The sequence below is a fragment of the Mesoplodon mirus genome (genome assembly GCF_964341445.2).
Source record: "Mesoplodon mirus genome assembly, chromosome: 4".
NCBI lineage: Eukaryota > Metazoa > Chordata > Mammalia > Artiodactyla > Ziphiidae > Mesoplodon > Mesoplodon mirus.
In genome coordinates, this window is record NC_138979.1 from 130,134,059 (window position 1) to 130,154,820 (window position 20,762).

Here is a 20,762-nt window from a genome sequence, read left to right on the forward strand (position 1 = left end):
TTGGCAATTCTGGGTATTTTGTGGTTCCATGTAAATTTTAGGATTATTTGTTCTAGTTCTGTGAAAAATGTCATGGGTATTTTGTTAGCAATTGCATTAAGTCTTTTGATTGCTTTGGGTAGTATGACAGTTTTAACAATATTAATTCTTCCAATCCAAAGCATGTGATGTCCTTCCATTTCTTGGAATCATCTTCAATTTCCTTTATCAATGTTTTGTAGTTTTCAACATAGAGATTTTTCACCTCCTTGGTTAAGTTTATTCCTAGTTATTTTTTGATGCAATTTTAAATGGGATTGTTTATTTACTTTCTCTTTCTGATATTTCATTACTATTGTAAAGAAATATGATGGATTTTTGTATATTAATCTTGTATCCTGCTAACTTGCTGAATTCATTTATTAGTTCTAATAGTTTTTGGGTGGAGACTTAAGGGTTCTCTATATAGAGTGTCATGTCATCTGCAAATAGTGACAGTTTTACCTCTTCCCTTCCAATTTGGATACCTCTTATTTCCTTTTAGTATCTAATTGCTGTGTCTAAGGACTTGTAATACTATGTTGTGTAGAAGTGGTGAGAGTGGACATCCTTGTCTTGTTCCTGAATTTAGTGGGAATGCTTTCAGCTTTTTACTGTTGAGTATTATGTTGGCTGTGGGTTTGTCATAAATGGCTTTTATTATGTTGAGATATGTTCCCTCTGTACCACTTTCATGAGAGTTTTTGTCATGCATGGGTGTTGGATTTTTCAAATGATTTTCTGCATTTATTGAGATGATCATGTGGGTTTTGTCTTTCCTTTTGTTAATATTGGGTATCACATTGATTGGTTTACATATGTTGAACCATCATGGCAACACTGGAATGAATCCAACTTGATTATGGTGTGTGATCCTTTTTCTGTATTGTTAGATTCAGCTTGCCTATATTTTGTTGGGGGCTTTGTGGTTAATTTCTAGTTTTATAATATGGTCAGAAAAAAATGCTTGAAATCATATCTATCCTCTTAAATCTTTTGAGAATTGTTTTGTGATCTAGTAGGTGGTCTATCCTAGAGAACATTCCATGTGCACTTGAAAAGAATGTGTATACTGATTTTTTTGGATGTAGTGTCCTGTAGATAACAATTAAGTCCAAATTGTCTATTCTGTCATTTGGGACCTGTGTTACCTTATTGATTTTCTGTCTGGATGAGCTGTACATTGATGTCAGTGGGGTCTTACAGTCTCCTACTATTACTGTATTATTGTCGTTTCCTCTCTTTATGTCTGTTAGTGTTTGTTTTATTATTTAGGTGTTTCTGTATGGTGCATATATGTTAATGAGTGTAATATCCTCTTCTGTGTTCATCCATTTATAATGCCCTTCTTTGTCTTTCTTTTTAGGCTTTGTTTTAAAATCTATTCTGTCTATCAATATTGCTGAACCCACTTTTTTGTTGTTTCTATTTGCATGAAAAATCTTTTTCCATTCCATCACTTTCCATCTATGTGTCTTTTGCCCTAAATTGGGTTTCTTGTAAGCAGCATATTGTAGGTGTTTTTTTATCCACTCTGCCACTCTATTAATGTGTTTTGATTGGGGCATTTAGTCCATTGATATTTAAAGTATTTTTTGATAAATATATACTTAGTGCCATTTTAGTCCTTGCTTCTTAGTTGTTTTTGTAGTTCCTCTCTTCTTCTTTTTGTTTTTCCTTCTATGGTTTGATGATTTTTTTTGTAGTACACTTGAGTTTCTTTCTTTTTGGTTTTTGTGAACCTATTGTATATTTTTGACTTGTGGTTTACCATGAAGTTCAAGTATGTTGGCCCATAACTATATCTACTTTCTTTAAACTGATAGTCATTTAAGTTCAAACACATTCTAAAAGAGCTACATTTTAATACTCCCCACCCACATATTTTGTGATTTCGATGTCCTATTTTATATCTTCATGCTTATTCTTTTACTGTTAATTGTAGTTATAATAGCTTTTACAATTTTTTGATTGTTTTTAAATGTATGTACTGGCTTGTTTAAGTGATGGGTCCTTTTATATGTTTGCCTTTCCAGCTGTGATTTTTCCTTTCCTATAGATTCTTGCTTCTTTTATATTTATAGAAGGTCCTTCAATGTTTCTGTTAAGATAGGTTTAGTATTGCTGAATTCTTTTAGTTTTAGCTTGTCTGAGAAATTCTTTCTCTCTCCTTCCAGTCTAAATGATAATCTTGCTGGATAGAGTATCCTTGGTTTCAGGTTTTTCCCTTTCAGGACTTTGAATATATCATGCCACTTCCTTCTGGACTGCAAAGTTTCTGAAGAAAAATCAGCTGATGGCCTTGTGTGGGTTTCCTTGTAAATTACCCTTTGTTTTTCTCTTACTTACTTTAGAATCCTCTGGTTTTTTTTTTTTGTTTGTTTGTTTGCGGTATGCGGGCCTCTCACTGTTGTGGTCTCTCCCGTTGTGGAGCACAGGCTCTGGACGTGCAGGCTCAGTGGCCATGGCTCACGGGCCTAGCTGCTCTGTGGCATGTGGGATCTTCCCAGACCGGGCACAAACCCATGTCCCCTGCATTGGCAGGTGGACTCTCAACCACTGCTCCACCAGGGAAGCCCTAGAATCCTCTGTTTTTAACATTTGTTTTAGTGTGGGTCCATTTAGGTTCATCATGTTTGGGACTCTCTGTGCTTTCTATACCTGGATATCTGTTTCCTCTTTTAAGTTTGGGAAGTTTTCAGCCGTAATTTCTTCAGATACATTTTCAATCCCCTTCTCTCTCTCTTATCCTTCTGGAATCCCTATTATTCATACACTGGCATGTTTTATATTATCCCATAGATCTCATATGTTGATTTCATTTTTTATTTCATTTGTCTTTCTGTTTGCTGTTCTGATTGGGTGACTTCCATTATTCTATCTTCTGGATCACTTATTTGTTCTTCTGTGTCATTTAGCCTGGTATTCATTGCTTCTAGATTGATTTTATTTCTCAGCAATCAAATTGTTTATTTTTGATTGGCTTATCTTTATAGTTTCTAGTTTTTTATTATAGTGCTATGCATTTATATTAGTAATCTTTCTTAATTAAGTTAGCATTTTTATTATCTCCTTTTAGAACTTGTAGTCTAGTAGACTGGTAAGCTCTGTTTCATTATTTTTTCTTTCAGAGGATTTCTCTTGTTCTTTTAATTGGGAGTTGTTCCTCTACCTTTTCATTTTACTTAGCCTCCTCTGTCTCTATTAATTTAGGAGAAACAGTTATCTACTGTGCTCTTGAAATGGTGTATTTATGTGTGAGTGTCCCAGGGTAGACTGTGTGTGTCCATTGTTTTTGGTGCAAGGGCTGGTTTCAGTTTGTATGCCAGCCATGTCTTTTCTCAGAGTGTGCTGCTCATTTTCCCCCTGATAGGGGATAAAGTTGTTGTAGTATCTAGAGTCCATGATGGATATGAGGCAGGGCTTCCTCTCTGCTCCATGGTTGTTACAGCCCTGTCAGGGGAAGGGTCTGCTCCCCAGTTGGTGAAGTATAAATCCTGAGGGTCTGGTTCAATCAGGATCCGTTGCCTTTGAGTGCATACCCTGCCCCAAAGGCAGTGATTGCTGAAGCAAGTGAGGCCTGTGCAGTCACAGAGGAGCTATGCACCTTGTGTGTAAACGCCTGTGGTTCTGCTTAGAAGCAGCCCAAGACCAAATCCCTTTCTCTGTTGTGTTCATCCCAGATCTAGTGCAAGGCTGTGGTATGGAGTAGGTTAAGACTTTGGATTAGGGTGTTGTGGCTGCAGGGATTGCATTGGCTGTGCTGCTGTCTGAGATCTGGGCTGCCTCTGTGGCAGACTTCTCCCAGGACACCTGTCTACCCGAGATCTAGCACTAAGCTGTGGTGTGGAATGAGCAGAACCAGGGCACTGTCATTGGGAGACAAACCCTGGGTACTCCAGAGCACATGGACAATGACCTCACCGCCCCACCACACCATACCCCAGGCTCTCTAGCCTGTCTCAGCATAGCTAGATGTGTTCTCTCCCAGGGCCTATCTGCCCAAGATTCACCACGTAGCCACTGTACAAGTTTGTTGTGCTGCCCCATATGCACGCTGGAGATGACCCCGTGACTACACTCACTACTCTGTGCACACACTGATAGTAGCCTCCAGGGTTCCACTTGGATCACACTCCAGGCACCCTGGTCTGTCTCTGTGCAGTTAGACTGAGTCTCTGCCCAGATATCATGCCAGGCTGTGGTGTGGAGTAAGCAGGGCTAGGATGTTTGCACCTTCAGATTGGGAAGTGCAGTAAAGCAGGCAGTAGCCACCAGTACAAGGCTCTCTCCTCCCTGATTGTCAGCAAGCTAGCACACGCACTGTTTTCCCAAGTAGAGTCTAGGCTTCACTAGACCTTCTATTTGTCTCAGTGGATTTTCCAGACAACAAAGGGACCCATCACCTCTCCTCAGGACCCCAGGACTGGGATGCCTAGATTGTGGTTTGACTTGTTCATTTCCCAGGGTGAGAGTCTGCCCTTGCAGATGTTTTCCTCATTCTAGATCCCTCCCAGGGGCACAGGCTCCAACCCCATGCCTTTTTTTTCCTGTCCTACTTGGTTACATGGAGATCTTTCTTGCAGCTTTGGTTGTGTAGGAATTCTTCTGCCAGGCTCCAGTTAGTTTTCCATGTGAATTGTTCCACATGTAGATGTATTTTTTAATGTGTTTGTGGGGAGAGATGAGCTCTATGTCCTCCTACTCCACCATCTTGGTCCCCTTCCTAAACTCTCTGCTTTTAATCTGCTGCATTATGTTCAGTAAGTTTCTTATCACTTCACCTCCTTGCACCTCAATTCCAAGCCTACAATTCTTTTAGCATCCTCCAGTATCCCAGGTATGGCCCTGGCACCCAGCAACCACTATAAAGACCATGTGCCTCTCTGGGGCAAAAACTACAAGGACCTTTGCACAGGCCCATGGGGCCAGGATCAAAGCATTTCAAGTTCCTTAAATAACTCCATGCATTAATATTTTTAAAATATCAATTAAAAAATTTAAGAAAATTAACATGCAGATAATACACATAAACACATTTAAACATTTTCACTACATGGGGTGATTTTTAGTGACTGTGTTAAATGTACATTTTAAAATGGGATGTTTAAAATAAGTAAAGATTATGAACTTTAGAGGTATAGTAATGTTTTCTTTTTCTTTTTTTTTTTTTTGCGGGACGCGGGCCCCTCACTGTTGTGGCCTCTCCCGTTGCGGAGCACAGGCTCTGGACGCGCAGGCTCAGCGGCCATGGCTCACGGGCCCAGCCGCTCTGCGGCATGTGGGATCTTCCCGGACCGGGGCACGAACCCGTGTCCCCTGCATCGGCAGGTGGACTCTCAACCACTGCGCCACCAGGGAAGCCCAGTAATGAGTTTTCTTATTCTTTGCATAATCAATCATTCCACCTAATTCTGAAAGTGCCGGAAGTTAATGTTTCTATGTTAACCTTGATTCTATTCTTTAGTGCACTAGCAGGTGATAGGCAGGATCTCAGGCTCAGAAATGTGAATTTATTGCATCCATAGCATTTACCTCAGCAGAAGACTTAGAAATTCACTTGCATTCTGCATGGGCTATTATTTTTTAAACCAACTTTGGTCTTATTAGGAATAAACATCATAAGACTTCTACTTTTTTTGACCTTTTCCATTCTTTAATTGACTAAGATGTATTTCTTCTTTTCTTTCACTTTACTTTTATGTATCTTTTTTCCTTCCCTCAATTCCCATGTACAATTCTTTGACCTTACTCTTTGAAAAATTAGGATAGTGTCATCCATCTCCAGTGTGACTGTATTTCATATTACTGATAATAATACTTTGGAAACCATAGTGTTGGTAGAAAATATAAATGGTGAGTTTTCATTATCATCCAGTGTTAATGTACCAAATGTTATGTAATAATATGATATGTGGGTCAATCAGTCACAAATGATTTTTCTGCTCTCCCCTCTCCTTATCTAATATTACTCTATATCATAATACAGTAGAACTGGAATAGACAGAGTATAGATCCTGAGAGGTTAACCCCTTAACCATGATTACCTAGCTACTTAGTGATAGAGCTCAAACTCAAACTCAGTTTTATCTACTGCCCATCATTAATTACACATGATTTTGTACTGAAATCATTACAAGATCAGTATATTCCAACACGCTGTGTTCTACTCTTTTTGCCTTAGGACAATTTGATTACTTCCTTTTCCCTCTTACAGGCTGGTGAGGCAAGTTTGTATATTATAGTAGAAAATGCACTAAATATTAACCAAAATTATTTAAGTTATGTCAATAAACATAAACTATAAACTAGAATTCACTTATATATGATTTTATAAAATTCATGTATTTTAACAATTCATGTATCATCTCATTTACTTAGCAAAATAACCTGCTAAGATTATTTTATAGAACAAACACTGAGGGTTCAAAAATTTCATTATTTTCTTAAGGATACAAAATAATTGGAAGGAGTTATTTCTTCTGGATTCACATCTAACAGTCTTTCACTGTTGAAAATTTATTTGATTTGCTTCCTACTATGTTAAGTGAAAAATTAAAAAAATTAAACATGGCTGGCAATCAAATAATCCAACAGAAGTTCTATAGCCTGTATTTTAATAATTATCTAAGTTCAGAGTATAACAACTTTATCTTAATTCTAACTTGATAATTCATCCCATCATGTACATTTTTTATGAAATTGGAGTTGTATGTAGGATTTTCATTTTAATATTAAAGACTAAAGAAAACCTTAAGAACTCAGCATAATCACATTTGAATATGAACTTAGGTTTGTTTCCTAATTATTATTAATTATTACTAATAATTAATAATTATTTAACAAGGCAGAGACTCCACTCCAGACTGATGCAGCCAAGAACATAGAACTTTCTCGCTCTCTGGCTCTCAGTTGGACTCCATTTCTGTAGCGAAGGTGCCACTCAGAGAGAAGCTTGCCACTGTTACCATCCCCAGCTCCAGAGTCCTGGCTTACTGATTTTTCTGGCAAAAGACTGGCCTTAAAAGAGAGAGCTTTTAATCTTTTACAAAAGTAACTTTCAATTACTTCATAGTATGGAGAAGCTCAAGCCTAAGAGTGCTCTCAATAACAGTGGAGAATGTGGTGAAAGGCAATTGGGAGGAAATTTAAGATACAGGCTAAACTGCAAATCATGTAGTTTGTGGGAAAGAATGGGGAATATGATAGTTGAGAGAAGCCCTCCTGATCAGAGCAAATATCAGGCACTGACTTCAGAAACTGTCCCTTCAAAGGAGCTATAATTTGATTGATTAGTTTATAAGGTAATCTATGCCAGAAGGTGTTGTTGAACTAATAAAGCAATCAGCTGGCAAGTAGTGGAGCTTAACAGCTGGGCATTGTCAGGGAAAGAGAGGAAAGAAGCCCTATCAAATCACATGGGGATATATGAATAAAAAAATATTGTTTACAAGAGGCACACTCAAAATTTGAAACAAAAGGATGGAAAAAAAAAAACAATAAAAACCCCCAAAACAAACAAACAAAAAATCACTGTCAGTCCAGCTGGGCACACCTAAAATTGTATCTCCCAGAGGAACAATATCATAGGCTTAACACTTTGTGTGTGGGGGAGTGGGGTAATAAATAGTTCATCAAAATAATTCATCATCACTAAACAAATAAACAAATAACAATAAAAATCCCTGATGAGAATGAGAGACCAGTTCCCAGAGCTAGCACAATGTATTATTTAAAGTGTCCAGCTTCCAACTACTGCAACAGCAAAATATGATGCATACACAGAAAGAAGAAAGTATGACCCATACCCTGGATAAAAAGCAGGCAACAGAAAATGCTTGTAGATGTGAACAGATATCAGACATAACAGAAAAATAGTTTAAAGTAGCCATTATGTTAACAGAATAAGGGAAACTATGATTAAAGAAGTCAAGGAAGGTATGATGAAAATGTCACATCAAATAGAGAATATCAATAAAAGATAGAAATTATAAAAGAGAACCAAGTGGAAATGATAGAGTGGAAAGGTAAAACAACTGAAATAAAACATTCCATAGATGGGTTCAACAGTAGTTTTTAATTCATACAGTAGATTTGAAGAAAGGAAGACAGTAGATTTAAATTCAGCAGTAGATCTGAAGAAAGGAAAGGTGAACTTGAGACAGAGAAATAGAAACCATGCAAGCCAAAGAACATGGAGAAAAAAGAATGAAGAAAAATGAAAAGGCTCAGAGAAATATGGGGCACTAGTAGGCACACCAGCATGTATATAATGAGGATGCTAGAAGGAATTGAGAGAGAAAGAAGAGGAAATAATGTTTGAAGAAATAATAGCTGAAAACTTCCCAAAGTTTTTGTAAAATAATAACTTACACATTCATGAAGCTCAACAGATTCCAACTAGGATAAATGCAAAAACACCCACAAACACACACAGCATAATAAAAACGTTGAAAGTCAAAGACAAGGAAAAAATCTTGAAAGCAGTAAGGAAAGAAAATCACACAATACTTAGATGGAAATTCCAAAAGATTAATAGCTGACTTTTGAACAGAAGAGCAGAATAGAGGCCAAAAGGCAGTGGGATAACATATTCAGAGTGCTCAAAGAGAACAAAAACCTGTCAAACATGAATCCTATATCAAGCACAGCTATATTTAAAAAATGAAAGCATATTAAGGACTTATCAAGGTATAGAAAAAATAAGAGAGTCTGTTATTGGAAGATCCATCTTACAAGGAATACTAAAGGAAGTTTTAGAGGCTGAGAGAAGTGATCTTAGGTGGTAATTCAAATCCACATTAGTAAAGAGTAATATATAACTATATAAATCAGTAAGGATATATATATTTTTGTCATTTTTCTCTTCATTCATTTAAGAAACCATTGTATAAAATTATACATGTGTTATAGATAATATATAATCCATATTTATAAATATTATTATATATTAGTCTTTGCATAATATATATTTTTTATATAATTTATTGTAGGGCCTATAATTTCTTTTAGGGCCTACATATAGAAATGTAATATATTTGCCAATAACAGCACAAAAGAGGCACATGAGAGCAAGGGCTAAGAAAATGACTATGGATGGTAAAACTAATTATAACAATTTATTGTTGAGTTTGCACATTAATGTAATATGCATGATGATAATACAACAATGAGATGGAAAAGGGAATAGATATAAAGGTATAATATTTGTATATAGTACTGGAATTAAGCTAGTACAAGTTGGAAGCTGAGTCAGTTAAGTTGAGATATATATGGTAAACTTTAGAGCAGCTAGTACAAAAGAACTCAAAAATACGGTTAAAATTATGAAATAAATTAAAATTCTACATTAGAAAATATTTACTTGGTGCAAAAGAAAGCAGTAAGGGAAGAATAGAGGAACAAGAAGATATGAGACATACAGAAAGCAAAAAGGAAAATGGTATATATATGTCTGAATATATCAGCAGTAACACAAAAGACACATACAGAGTGAGAGTAAAAAAAAGAAAGACTTAAAAAGATATTTCAAACAAAAACTACAAGACAGCTGGAGTGGTTATGCTAAGATAAAATAAACTTTAAAACAAGAAATGTTACTATTGATAAACAGGAACATTTTATAATGATAAAGGGGTCAATTCATCAGGAGGATATAGCAATTATAAACACAAAACAATTATAAGCACAAAAACACACCAAAAAGTGTGAAGGAAAAGGGTGAAATAAATAAAGAAGAGTAGACAATTCAACAATAGTATTTGGAGGCTTCAATACTTCACTTTCATTAATGGATAGATTAGACTAAAGACCAGCAAGGAAATAGAAGACTTGAAAATGTTATAAACCAACTAGACCTACCAATCATCTTTAAAATATTCCACCCAACAAACAAATACACTTTCTTCTGTATGGTACATGAAACATTCCACAGAAGAAACTGTATGCTAGGCCATGAAACAAACGTCAATAAATTTAAAAAGTTAGAAATAACATGACGTATTTTCTTTTACCACAATGGAATGAAATCAGAATCAACAGTAGAAAAAAAAATCAAAAATCTCACCAATATATGTTAATAAAACCACATGCTTCTTAATAACAGGTGGGTCAAAGAAGAAATAAAAAGGGAAATCAGAAATAACATTTGAGATGAATAGAAATGAAGACACAAAATGTACAGGATGCAGCTAAAACAGGGAAATTTATAATTGTGCCTCTATTAAAAAAATATAAATGATCTCAACTCAGTAACCCACCTAAAATGAGTAAAAAATTTGATAGATATTTCTCCATAGAAGATAAACAAATGTCCAATAAACATATGAAAATATACTCACCATCATTAATCATCAAGGAAATGCAAATCCACTGTGAGATACTACTTCATACCACTAGGATATAAATAATTAAAAAAAAGATATTAGTAGTGTTACAAGGAAGTGGAGAAATCAGAACCCTCATACTTTGCTGGTGGGAGTCTAAAATGGCACAGCTGCTTTGGAAAACAATTTTGCAGATCAAACAAAATCTTGCACATGTATGTTAGTAGCAGTATTATTTATAATAGCCATAAGGTGGAAACAACCCAAATATCCATCAACTGATAAATGGATAAACAAAATATTTCCTACAAGGAAATATTATTTGGCCATAAAAAGGAATGAAATACTGATGCATAATAAAACATGGATGAATGTTGAAAAAATTATACTAAGTGAAAGAATCCAATCACAAAAGATCACATATTTACATAATTTCATTCATATAAAATATCCAGAGCAGGAATACACATATATAGTAGATTAGTGATTGTGTAGGGGTGATGGGGTGTGTGTGTATAAGGAATGAAAGCTGCAGGGTAAGGGGTTTCCTTCTGAGGTTATGAAAAAGTTTTAAAATTGACTGGTGATGGTTGCACCTACTGGTGAATGTACTAAATACCATTGAATTTTACACTTTAGATAGATGAATTGCATGTTATGAAAATTATATCTCAATAAAGCTTTTAAAAGTAAATAATGTGTCAAGCTAGTTTTGGAGAAAATTTGTATCTAATTCTGTGTAATGCAATGTTATCTGTTTTTAAATAATTGATTGACTTACATTCCTTATCTCAGTTTCTTACTGGTGACAAGTATACAGAACTCACATCTATTCCTGGATGCTAGTAGACTTTCAGAGTTCTGGGCCCTGGCCTAAGACATTTGATCTTGTGACCCATTGTCTAATTGATGCCAAAATTTGCTTACTTGACTTATCATGTTTATCAAATAGAACAGAGAATATGGACAGACCAAGCTTGTTAAAAGAGGGACTGAATCTGGCTCAACTTATTCTAATCTGTTTTCTTTCTCAAATTATTGAATCACATGTGTGTGTGTTTTGTTTTGTTTTGATTTGTACAATCATCAAAGTAAAGTGATACAGGTAGCCACAGTTCCATGACTTTTCCCAAATTTTGAAGATTCAGAAGAGAACAAAAACAGTACTTATAAGTTAATTATGGTAATATTCAGCACTAGTATTTTGAATGCTAGTTATAATGCTTATTAAAAATAACTGAAAAGGAAGTAATTACTATTATACCAAATAAGTCATTCATGATAATGCCTCTACTTACATCTTCTAGTGGCACATTGATCCTAGCTCCTCTCTTTAGGTGGCTATATGTTTTTGCTAGATGGGCTGGGATACTCCTGGTACATACCTGGTTAGGACACATTACTTTGGGGTAAATGATAGGTGGCCTACTTGGGGCGAAGGGCATATGAGAAATTGATACAGAGCAATGCCATGAGAAACTAATGGAGAGTAATTAGATTTTCTTATTTAAATAAGGAAATATCAAGACACTGAGGAAGCTGAGATATCTGTAGGCATATTAAATTTGTGAAGGAGAAGAAACTGAGAATAAGTAGAGGCAGTCAAAAGGTATAGAGAGAGGAGAACAAGGAAAATGGACAAGGAAAAGACAAAGTCAAAATTCATGAAAGAGAAAACATATGACATATGATGAAATTGTAGCCAGATACCTCTTGATACTGTAAAGATTATACATTTAATCTTGACATTATTTGCACTTCAGAAATGACCAGTAGTGTTCTTTATACGGAAATCTGACATTTACTTAGAAAAACAAATCTTGAGAATCGTATTAAGTCAACTTCTCAATAAAAACATATTAAAATTCTCTTTTAAGATTTTCTGAAATAAATGCATCCAGAAGGTGTTTATTTCTTTAATAGTCTTTCTTTCAGGAGTCCCTAAACATGGCCATGTAATTTAACTTAGCCTTGATGTCTTGACCTTTTTCCCTTTAACAACTGTCATCTATTACTAGCAGCAGTTTTGCATCAATGCTTTCTTAGCCAGAATGCCAGAAAATAATGAATCCAAACTTTGTTTTGAGAGTAATGGTTACAGTTCTCTAACTGATATAGATCTTGAGCTTTCATTCATGAAATAATGTTTTTTTCCTAAGGTAATACTTTCAATTAAGTATATTCAACAATGAAAGTCTGTTAAGGAATGTCAGAGTGCTCATACATTTTGCTTTTGCCAGAATCTTTGCATTTAAATCCCTCATAGATCAAAACAGTGCTTGTGAAAGAAATCAACATTTTAAAGAACAAAATTAAAAATATTCTTGTTAATAAATCTTAATAAAATTTATTAATATTAGTGTTAATAACTTGGTAAGGTTATAATGCCTGACATATTTTCTCCCACTCTTACTAAAGTATCTGTTAATATATACATTTAAAAACTAATGACTAGGGTGAAGTAAGTCAGAAAGAGAAAAACAAATATTGTATATTAACACATATATGTGGAATCTAGAAATGGTACAGATGAACCAGTTTGCAAGGCAAAAATAGAGACACAGATGTAGAGAATAAATGTATGGACATGAAGGGGGGAAAGCAGGGAAGGGGGTTGGTGGTGGGATGAATTGGGAGATTGGGATTGACATATATACACTAATATGTATAAAATAGATAATAAGAGCCTGTTGTATAAAAAAATTAAATTAAATTTAAAAAAAGACACACAAAGTAATGACTACAAAAGCATTGAATAACATGGGAAGAAAGATGGAAATGTGAGCTTTAAAAATTCATATTAACCTCAATATTTAGGCATTTACATGTTATTTTAACTCACAGAGTTGTGAAATCTGCATACAGTATACCTACACCAGAATAGCTTGGGCATGGGCAACTGAGAATGGGGGTGGACAAGAGAAATAGTCCAGAGACTTACCTAGCCTCCCTTTCTCCAGTTCAGGAACATAATACCTACCTATTTCAGAACCTAGGAAATCAACTATCCAACCAGATTTAAACTAAGAAAATATTCAGCTGAATATTTGCCCAGATCATCAATGCACAAAGGACGATAAACTATTATTAGCATGTAAATGAAGGATAAGGAGAAAAAAATTTTTCCCAGATCCCTTTCTATATTTTGTGTGAATCTCCAGAAAGTAAAAGAAAGAGAATAGAGAAGTAATAAAGAGCTGTAAAACCATTTCCTAAAACAGAAATAAATGCAAAATTTTCAAATGTAAAGATCTACCATATGTTGTATTAAAAAAAAAAAGGCACAGATCTAGAGTATTATGTTGAACATATAGAGATTTAGGGTGAAGAAAAATTCCCCCAAAAGTTTCAGAGCATTATAAAGAAAATATAATGCCACCTACAAATGAAATTCACTTTGACTACAGATTTCTTATAATTAACATATTAGGGTAGAAAGCAGTAGATTAATATTTTGAGGAAGATTTTTTATAATCTAGAGTTTAATACCCACCCAAAATAGCATTCTAATATAAAGGTAAATTTTTAAAAATGAATTATATAATGATACACAACCTTATAATTTATAGTCAATGTCTGAAGGAACTATTCTAGAACAACTAGCAAAATAAAATAGTTAACCAACTTAACAAACAAATCAAAGAAAGCAGAGGCATGATGTAAAATAAAGATTGACATACAAAACTCCTTTTCACATTCATATTTACATGAAAAATTTTCATCTGATGAAAATAATTTTAAAAGGAAAAGGAACTGGAACTAAAATAACAAAAAACAGACAACGAGAGGAGAAGAAAAGTGATAATATGCCAAAGTTTGTGTCTTATTTTTGGCAAAATTAAATTCTAGTTGACATATTAATACAAATGACTATAAACATGTACATTTAATATATAAAGATAGCTGTATAAGAATAGAAATATACCCAGTATTTTTCTAGCAGTGGAATAGTAATTAGAAAAACAAAATTTTGTAATCCAATAATGATCATTAAAAGGCAATTATAAATGATAATAGCAAAAAAAGCATGCTGAACATATTGACATGAAAAAGATTGGAAGTCATCACTCCTATCCTTACCAGAAAACCTGAACAAGTGAAAACCAATGCGTCTTCATGGACCCTTCAGAAAATTCTGGTTGTAAGGCAAACCAAAGCCTTGAAATCCAGAGAGACATGTGTCTCTCACAAGATACAGCATTGGTTATCTGCTTACCTGGAGCAGAAGCCACTGGTCACCACAAAATGGTAATTTTGAAAAATTACTGGAGGCTGAATGAAGAGAAACTTCTGAAGGTTGTGTCATCTGGAATCTCCACTGTCTTCACAGCTTTCTTTCCAGGAACCCCCATGATTCTTATGGTGAGAATCTGAGAGAAATCTTGTCATAGTCTTGAAAGGGGGAAGGGTAGACTAACCATGATGGATTTCTCCCAGACTCTTTTCCCTAACAAAGGCCCAGTATCCAGGAGGAAGGGATTCCCAGAGGACGCTTCTGAAACCTTATCCCATCTAAAGGAAGGGAATTGTGCCCAACTCCAGGCAGTTTCAGCCTTCATGTCTTCTGTAAAGGAAATAAAAATGTCATAGCCACCAGAGGTCAGGAATTTGAGAAAATAGATGGGGATAGCTTCAGACAGGGAAGGAAATGGGGATACGGGCATGTCCTTGAAGAAGGGAGAGAAACTTGTGAAAGTCCAATAAAAGACAAACACAACCCTAAGATTATAGAATGTCCTCTTCCCCATACTCTATCCCCACACCATAAACCTCCAATATGATAACAGTGCATTGCATTGGAAGACCAACATCACACTGATTCTCAGTAGCAATACATAAGGGAATTTGAAAGCCTAGAAGTGAAACAAAAACAAAGAAAGTAGGTGATTTTGAAGCCTCTGGTACCTATAGCTATATTAAATGTTAAATCTGGCCCAAATCCCAGCCAAATTATCATAAATCTTCATACTAAAGGCATAGTTATCTTAGTATCTATTACCTTATATTACAGCTGCTTTCAACTTAAAAAAATTACAATAGCATACCAGAAGGTAAGAAAAAATACATCGAAGAGACAAAGTAAACAGAATAAGATTCATATGTGACATATTTGTTGGAATTACCAGTACAAGAATTTAAAATAAGAATTATGAATATATTTTGGGATCTAATAAGAAAAAGTAGACAACATGCAAGAACAGATGGGTAACGGGTGCCATTAAAGAGATGAAACCCTAAGAAAGTATCAAAGTGAAATGCTAGAAATCAATAACACAGTAACAGAAATGAGTAATGCCTTCTGTGTGTTTATCAGCTAAGGCAAGGATAGGGGAACTTCAAAATAAGTCAATAGAAAACTCCCCAGAGGAAATGCAGAGTAAAATATGAATGAAAAAATAGAAAGTCCAGAAACTTTGGGATAATATCCAAAAGCGTGATATGTTCATAATTAATGACATGATCCAAAATCATATCCAGGAACTGCAGAAAAAATAAAGCAGTATAAATATAAAAACAAAGCAAAACAAAATATACACAACACACAACACACACATCCCTAGGCATATCACAGTGAAACTGCACACAAAATCAAAGACAAAGAGAAAATCTTGCTGAAGGAAGTCACAGGAAAAAGAAATACCTATGGAGGAATTAGGTTAAGAATTACCATGGACTTCTAATAAAATACCATGAAAGTAAGAAAAGAGATTAGGTTAGATTCTACTGGTTATATCATACCTAGCACAAATAGTGAACCTTAATGTACATGAATAAAACAATTAATTAAGGGATCAGGAGACTTCAGGATGGAATTCAGATGGCAACAAAATAATTTAACTGTACTAAAAATGTATGATATAACTTCACTCAATACTGTAGTTGAAAAAATGTTCTTATCTAAGTAACTTTGGAAATACGTGGAGTCTCTAAGAACAAGAGTAACTGTACATTAGTTCTGTACTCTAGTTGGTAAAATTATTTCCCATAGGGGTGTGGGTTAACATGTCACATGTATACTGAGATTGAACAAATAAGTAAATGTATGGAGCACAGTGGCTCCGGGTTCTCACTGATGACACGGGAGGTTATAGATAAAAAATGCCAGAAGGCTAGAATGAACCATGTGGTACTGGATTAGTGTTGGATACATCAGTATGAATTCACTCTAATTAATACAGATTGAGATAAACATATAGGATAACATATAGATAGAGATGAGCAACAAGCACACTTAGTGCCCAGATCTTGGTTTCTAATACCAGTATGGAAGGGGGGGGGGGAATGAGTAACTTGGCAGTAGAGGAACTTGACAAACACAACCTCAGGTGATCAAAGTTATCATCAGTAACCCATACACCCAATACAATCATGAGAGAAACAACGGACAAACCCATCTAGAAAGATAGTCTAAAAATTAACTTATCAGTACTCCTCAAAATGGTCAAGGTCATCAAAAACAGTGAAAGCCTCCAAAACTGAGTGCCAAGAGATGTGATGGCAACATATAAAGTGGTAGACTGGATGGAATCCCAGAACAGAAAAAGATACTAAGCAAAAATGAAGGAAATCTGAATAAACTAGGGTTTAGTTAACAATCATGTATCAATATTGTTCATTTGCATGACAAATGAACCATACTAATGTAAGACAGGGGAAAAAGAGAACTCTCTGTATTATCTTTCCAATTTTCTGCAAATGTAAAAGTAATGTAATGTAAAAGCTATTGTAAGTAATCTAAATATAAAAACTATTCTGTAATTAAATGTTTATTCAAAAAGTAAAGGAATGGGGCTTTCCTGGTGGCGCAGTGGTTGGGAGTCCGCCTGCCAATGCAGGGGACATGGGTTCGTGCCCCGGTCTGGGAGGATCCCACATGCCGTGGAGCGGCTAGGCCCATGAGCCATGGCCGCTGGGCCTGCGCGTCTGGAGCCTGTGCTCCACAACGGGAGAGGCCACAGCAGTGAGAGGCCCGTGTAACACACACACACACACACACACACACACACACACACACACACAAAAGTATCATTTTGCCATCATGTTGTGGCTGTTTCCCTAGCATAACAGAACTCAAAGCCATTCTAATTAATAAGATGGACAATGTCACATTTTTATTCTCATTCTATATCCCATCCCTGGAAAAATTTGCCTATCACTTTCAACAGACTAACAATTCTTCAGCCTCCATATGAACCTATCTCTCCCTCAAAACTTTTTTTCATTCATGACATGTTTTCTTTATATTTTGCATTAGCATATTTATCCACCAAATTTGGCAAAATTGGCTGTTTCTCCTTTTTCTATGCCTAAAACATCCAATTATTCTATCTCCTTCATGTCATTCATAGTTATTCCATTCATTTCCATTCCCATCACCACAGTATTCATACTTAGCTTGTCATTGAGTTTTAGTTTGGTGCTCTAGTTAAAAAAAAAAAAAAAAAAAAAAAAAAAAAAAAAAAAAAAAAAAAATAGAAGCTTGACCAAAGATGCTTAGTTGGGAGGTTAAAACCCAGGACAGTGAAAATGAAGAAAAGAAGAAATGAGGTGTGGAGGGATGTGAAACAATGTGAAGTGATCCAGCATGGTGATTGCTTCTGCTTCATAATGAGCTGAAAAGAAACAAAACATGTCTCTTGGCAGGTGTGTACATTGGTGTTTCTTTAGATAGAATGCATGGAAAAGCTGTATTTCAGATTAGTCTGTGGGAGAGGAGGAAATTCACTTGCCAGGCTCATTTCCATGTTCTATTCTGCATTAATTAAAGTTCACTCCGCCGGGAGTTAATTTTCTCTCACTTCTATATTGCATGATATACCCACTTGGAGGCCACACCAGATTGCCAGTTCTCTTACTGTCTAATGCAGTATTTAATCTCAACCCAGAAGGGGCAGGAGGAACTTTAAATTCTAGGTGTGAGGCTGAATGGCTTGGCTGCAGAGGAGTCATTAAGGGGGACTCCCACCTGCCTGGAAGTCACTGGAGACATTGTGATCTGAGAGGTGGGCAGAATTGTGGGAAAGAATTAAATTGTCGGAACAGTCAAGGATAAATCAGGAAATCAGAACAACTGTAATTATTATGGAAATAGGAATGTATAGTATTAATATGGCCTTACATCATTCTGGGGAGCTTTGGGAAGTACAGCCCAAAAGAATTTGTTGAAGGATTATAGAAAAGGTACTAAACAGACTTTTCATCAACCTTTAGCACTAGTGAGGACAGGCAAGTTGGTGCTTGTAAGGACATATGGGAAGCCAGGTACAGGTAGCTGCTAGAGTGAGAATGGGAAGAGGAGCTGGGGGAAAAGCCCAGTGATAGCTACCGTCTTTGTGTCTGGCAGTGGGTCTGATGTCATTGTTGGTTAGCAGAGCTAGCAATCACATAGGAGTGGACATGGAACAGTGTAAGGTAGAGGCAAGCTAGAATATTCTAGTGCCTCTGTATTTGTCTTATTACTGCAGCCTTCAGAGATCAGTGACTTCTGTTTTACTTCTACTTTTCAAATCTCAGGCAAATTTCTCTTTAGACCAACTCTCACTCAGAAGCATACAGGAAAGGGGATTGTGGGAAGCATAGTCCCGGCTTAGTCAAGTCACAGAGATAATTCCAAATCAATGTGGTATTCACGTACACCTCCATTAAGACAATAGCAGTCATGCCTCTACCAAACTATGCCTTGGACAATGCTTACTCTCTCCTCAATAATAGTCAATAAAAAATACTATGTACCACTTAATTCATTTTAGATGATGTTCATACCTTTCTTGTTGAATCACACACTCCCTCTAATATCCTGTCAAACACTGATATATGAATTTAAAATATATGATCACATCTCATATAATAGGAGAGGGGAAAAGAGGAAATATTTGGTATGTGTATACTAATATTAATATATGCAGGACTATTATAAGCATTGTGGCCCTATTTATGTCACTGGTCACAAAAGCTTACATGGTATTTGGAACATTCTTGTTTTATCCCTCCCCCTCTCCACCCCACTGCATATTCTCTTTGCCTTCAGCAAACACCTCAGCTGGCCATGATTCTTTGTTTTGTCAGTATTCCAAAATTTTATTACCAAGGGGTCTGAGCAATTATTAATTTTTTCTGTATTGGGTTGTTGTAGATTTCCATTACTATTTTTTCCCTAAAGGATATGGAATTACTAAGATGTAATTAGGAGACCTTCTGACTAACAGACATATTTCTCACTACTCCTATTTTGTGATAACAACCAAGTGAATCTCCCCAGTCTGCACAGAAAGCTCCTCCTTTGCCTGTTGGCTCAGTTGACATGAACCAAGTAACTTAGTGGCAGCCATGATCTCAAGTTTAATGGAACCATTGTTCAATCCTGATGGAAGTAGTTGGTCCCCTGGAAACCAGGATTTCTGTATTAGTTTTCTATTGCTTTGGGACATATTACCACAAACTTGGGAGCTTAAAACATTGATTTATTATCACATAATTTTCGTATATGAGAAATCCACCAGGGATCAACTGGAGTTCTCTGCTTAGGGTCTCCTAAGGCCAAAATCAAGGTGTCAGTTAAGCTGGACCCTTGTATGGAGGATCTAGGGAAGAATACATTTCTAAGCTCTTTTATGCTATTGGCAGAATTCATTTCCTTACAGTTGTAGGCCTGAGATTCCTGGCTGTTGCAGGGGCTGAGCCCATCTTCCAGAGGCCACTTGGATTCCTCCTCATATGGTCCTCTCCACCTTTAAAGTCAGAAGCATTTTTTTGAATACTTTTCATGCTTCAAATCTCCTGACTTGTTCTTTTACTGCTAGCTTTTATTTATTTATATAGAACATTTTTTAAAATAATTTTTTATTTTACCTTTAAAATTTTTTTTGTGTGTTGAGGCTTCATTGCTGTGCGCAGGCTTTTCTCTAGTTGCGGCAAGCAGGGCTTACTCTTCATGGTGGTGCACGGTCTTCTCATTACGGTGGCTTCTCTTGTTGCAGAGCATAGGCTCTAGGCGCGAGGGCTTCAGTGGTTGTGGCGCAGTCTCAGTAGTTGCAGCACATGGGCTTTAGAGCACAGGCTCAGTAGTTGTGCACGGGCTTACTTGCTCTGTGGCATGTGGGATCTTCCTGGCCCAGGGATTGAATCCATGTCCCCTGCATTGGCAGGCAGATTCTTAACCACTGTGCCACCAGGGAAGTCCACTGCTAGCTTTTAAAGATGCACCTTATTGAGTCAGGTATAACCAGATAGTTTTCACACCTTAAGGCCAGCTGACTTGCGATGTTGATTATGTCATAAAATAATTTGTTCATGTAAGTACTTTAATGTTTGAATAACCAGGGAACAAGAATGCTGTGTATGTGTGGCAGGGGAAAAGGGAGGGACATTTAGAATTTTACCTATCACAATCTTTAATCCATCCAGCAGAGCCCAAAATTT